General features: G+C 43.0%; 1 pseudogene; it reads left to right on the top strand.

Moving 5' to 3' along the window:
- Positions 1-3,880: 3,880 nt before the first annotated feature.
- LOC116759535 lies at positions 3,881-4,293 on the top strand (annotated as a pseudogene).
- The last annotated feature ends 250 nt before the right edge of the window (positions 4,294-4,543 follow it).

Raw genomic sequence — 4,543 nt, 5'->3', positions numbered from 1 at the left:
CTCGCGCCCTCAGCCGCGGCTCGCGCCCGTCTCTGGGGTTCGCGCTTTTAGCCGCGGCTCGCGCCCGTCTCTGGAGTTCCTTTAAGCAGCGCTCTTAGACCCCTCTCCTCGCGCACCAGGAGACAAAGAGGGAAGAAAAAGTCTCTTGCCCTCTTCGGCCGGTGCAGGCTTTTCCCCGAACTCCCTTCCCGGCTAGTCGTGGTGCACTAACCCCTTCAGGCTATGTTCAAGCCGCCAACCCCAGTCCTCTCCCTGAGCTCCGTCCAAAACCAAAACGTTAGCCTCAGCTCGCAGCCCCGCCCGCCCCGGTGGGTGAGCAGCAAGCCTCTCGGGTTGGTGAGTGCTGGTCGGCACCGATCTTCTGTGCAGGAATCTCCCCGCTTTGCCCTCCGCACCCGTCGCTGTGCACTACTCCGCGGTCCCGAAACTCCCCCCCTCTGCCTCCCGCAGTCTCCGCCCGCGGAGGGGCTTCCTAGTGTGTGGAAACTTTTCCTCCTTCACAGCTCCCTCCCACTGGTGCAGGTGCCGTCCTTATTCTTTTGTCTCTGTTTTTTTCTTTTGCCCTACCCAGTTACGTGGGGAGTTTCTTGCCTTTTGGGAGGTCTGAGGTCTTCTGCCAGCCTTCAGTAGGAGTTCTGTAGGAGTTGTTCCACGTGTGGATGTATTTCTGGTGTATCCGTGGGGAGGAAGGCGATCTCCGCGTCTTACTCTTCCGCCATCTTCAAGGTCCCCCCCAGTATGCTTTATTTTATTGAATAAAAGCATCCAACATTCCATTTTTCAATATAGTTTATAATCATAATTTTTAAGCCTTGTAAAATTCTCTTCAACACTTCATGTAAATTATCCTAAACCTTTTAGGTTGTCTATAATGTTGGCAGCACATTTTACAAAATTAAATTCAGATTTTGAAAGCACATTACTCCAAATGCTACCGTACCATATGTAAATGACCAAGTTTATTTGGTGATGTTTCATATGGGTAAGTTCACTTTCTGGTTTGCCTGGGACATTTCTAGTTTATTGTCTTGGCATCCATCTGGTTTAGCACTTGTCCCAGGTTTTTCACTTTTTAACTAGGTGTTTTTATAAATAGTTGTATATGTAAATAGTGCAGGTGTGGTAAAGCTCAAAAAGTATTTTATTTCCAGTTGCTATCACAGTCTCATAATCTACCTCAAAATTTTGGTTATTTAAGAAGATGACACTCAGAGCTGCAGAGGGTGCACTTATGTATTTATATGTCTTTTCTATAAAGCATGACTTTTCATATAAATCAAATGACTCCTATATTAATTGACCTATTGACTTAATTCTTGTTTTCTTATATACCGTGAAGAATGAAGTGATAGATGTTAATATCTTGTCTCTATTTGTACACGAAGAACTTCGAAAATAGTTAAATTTTTCCAGTTAAAAAAAATTACTGTCATCAACTGCTTCTTTTTGTTGCCCATTAATTGAGAGAAAATACAGCCCTGGAAATTAATTTTGTTAAAAGTAAAACATCTAACATATTAATTGGAATTTCAGTTAAAATCAACATGAATGATACAACTATTTCAACCAGTTTTGGTGGAGCAAAGCTTTATGATAAAAACAATATTCACACTAAATTAAGAAATCTACAGAGCAGAAATGTACTTGGATTGGGAGCACACATAAATTGTAATTATATCCAAATAAGATGTATGTTTCTACCAATGGAAATAGAAGCTTGAAGCTGTCAACATTTATAATTTTTGCCCATACACATCTAGGGTAAATTAAAAATTTTATGGCAAAACCAATGTTGAATAAACACACAAACTAAAGCTCAGCATAGCAGTATATGTAGCCTTCTGTTTTTATTTTTTTATAATACTTTGCATTTCAGAAATGTTTGAGCTGTATTTTATGTCTATCTAAGTGCACTAAAATATTACTGATTTTTTGTAAATATTTCTACTAAGTTTGTTTCTTTATGTTAAAAATAAATGACTTTTTTTTTTTTTTTTTTTTTTGCGGTACGCGGGCCTCTCACTGTTGTGGCCTCTCCCGCCGCGGAGCACAGGCTCCGGACGCACAGGCCCAGTGGCCATGGCTCACGGGCCCAGCCCCTCCGCGGCACGTGGGATCCTCCCGGGCCGGGGCACGAACCCGCGTACCCTGCATCGGCAGGCGGACTCTCAACCACGGCGCCACCAGGGAATCTCCATGACCTTTTTTTTTTTTTCTCAGATTCCAATGCTGACACATGTATATGGCATCTCTTAGCACTTTTAAGATAAGTTTTCGTTGTGTTTGAGCCTCTTTCATTGCTGTTGAATACTGTCAGTCTAATTGTTCCATTCTTAAGTAACTCATCTTTTGTTTATGGTTGCTTTTAACACTTTTTCTTTGTGTTTTATGAGGAGCAATTTAACTTTTAACAAGATATGAATTCCTTAATCAGTTTGCTTAGAAATAAGTGGCCAATTTCAATCTCATAATTCATGTCTATACTGAATTATGGATGATCCCAGGCATTATGATTCTCAAATATTGCCTCAGTAGCATTCCCTTTGTTCTCTCCTGTTGGAACTCCTCTTAATGAATGTGATAAACTCTACTGCCTGGCCAGTCCACACCATTCCTAGATCCCTTCCTTTATATACACTTTCGCTAAAAAGACTAGAGCCACTAAATACTCACTTTCCAAGTCTCACTTGACTCAATGAGATGTTAAATGGAATTGTGGTGTTGGGGTTTCTGGGGAAACTCTTTTATGATGAAAAGGGAGATTCAGCTAGTGTTTCTCCTTTCCCCTTCCTTCTTCCTGCCACAAATTGAAATGAAGTGAGAGGAGCTTCAGCAGCCTTCACTTGGACCAAGTAAAAGGCTGAGGTAGAATCAGAGATGGTGTCTGTGATATACCTAAGGCACAAATCTATTGCTTATTAGCTGCCTCCCTCCAAATTTCTAATTATAAAATAAAATAATCTCAGTTTCTTTAAGTAGAGTCTGTGGAAAGGATTTAGGTGCCAATACTTGAGAGGAACACCCCAAGATGAGGATGAGAGAAACATGGGACTGAAGCAAGGAAGGATGCCAAGCAAGTTAATGCCATGCATCACTACCTGAGTACCTGTTTATCAAGAGACACAGAGATACAAGAGGCACATAAAATGCTTTTATTTTATTTATTTATTTTTTACATCTTTATTGGAGTTTAATTGCTTTACAATGGTGTGTTAGTTTCTGCTTTATAACAAAGTGAATCAGTTATACATATACATATGTTCCCATATCTCTTCCCTCTTGTGTCTCCCTCCCTCCCACCCTCCCTATCCCACCTCTCTAGGTGGTCACAAAGCACCCAGCTGATCTCCCTGTGCCATGCGGCTGCTTCCCACTAGCTATCTGTTTTATGTTGGTAGTGTATATATGTCCATGCCACTCTCTTGCTTTGTCACAGCTTACCCTTCCCCCTCCCCATGTCCTCAAGGGCATTCTCTAGTAGGTCTGTGTCTTTATTCCTGTCTTACCCCTAGGTTCTTCATGACATTTTTTTTTCTTAAATTCCATATGTATGTGTTAGCATAAGGTATTTGTCTTTCTCTTTCTGACTTATTTCACTCTGTATGACAGACTCTAGGTCCATCCACCTCACTACAAATAACTCAATTTCAGTTCTTTTTATGGCTGAGTAATATTGCATGGTATGCATGTGCCACATCTTCTTTATCCACTCATCCGATGATGGACACTTAGGATAAAATGCTTTTAAAACTTGGAAATAGCTTCCTTTTCTTCAGCTTCCGCTAAGGTGCTCGGTCCTTCCGAGGAAGCTAAGGCCGCGTTGGGGTGAGGCCCTCTCTTCATCCGGCGACTAGCACCGTGCCCGGCAGACCCTCCCTAGCCCTTGCCCGCACCATGGCCTCCGTCTCGGAGCTCGCCTGCATCTACTTGGCCTTCACTCTGCACATCGATGAGGTGACAGTCACGGAGGATAAGATCAATGCCCTCATTAAAGCAGCCGGTGTAAATGTTGAACCTTTCTGGCCAGGCTTGTTTGCAAAGGCTTTGGCCAGTGTCAACATTGGGAGCCTCATCTGCAATGTGGGGGCAGGTGGACCTGCCCCAGCAGCTGGTGCTACACCAGCAGGAGGTCCTGCCCCCTCCGCCACTGCTGCCCCAGCTGAGGAGAAGAAAGTGGAAGCAAAGAAAGAAGAATTGAAGAGTCTGATGATGACATGGGCTTTGGTCTTTTTGACTAAACCTCTTTAGTAGCACGTTCAATAAAAACCTGAGTTCTTTAAAAAAAAAAAAAACCAACATTGAAGTAGGGACTTTACATCAAAGTAGTTCACTGGAGAGATAATAGAGGGCCTCCTGCTTCCTATGAGGTCACATAATGGGGAACACATGATGGGGAAGCTTCATGGGGATCTCTTGAACTTCCATGTCATGGTGGCCAGCCCTGGGTGGCCATTCATTAAGCCATGTCCCATCCGCTGTAGCATAGTATTTCATCCATGTCTAAAAGAGTCGAGGCAGTCCTGAAGGGTGAGGTGTGGACCAA

Source organism: Phocoena sinus, chromosome 9, assembly GCF_008692025.1.
Source record: "Phocoena sinus isolate mPhoSin1 chromosome 9, mPhoSin1.pri, whole genome shotgun sequence".
Classification (NCBI taxonomy): domain Eukaryota; kingdom Metazoa; phylum Chordata; class Mammalia; order Artiodactyla; family Phocoenidae; genus Phocoena; species Phocoena sinus.
The sequence above is the reverse complement of the archived record's forward strand: the minus strand, read 5'-3'. Positions and strand labels throughout refer to the sequence as shown.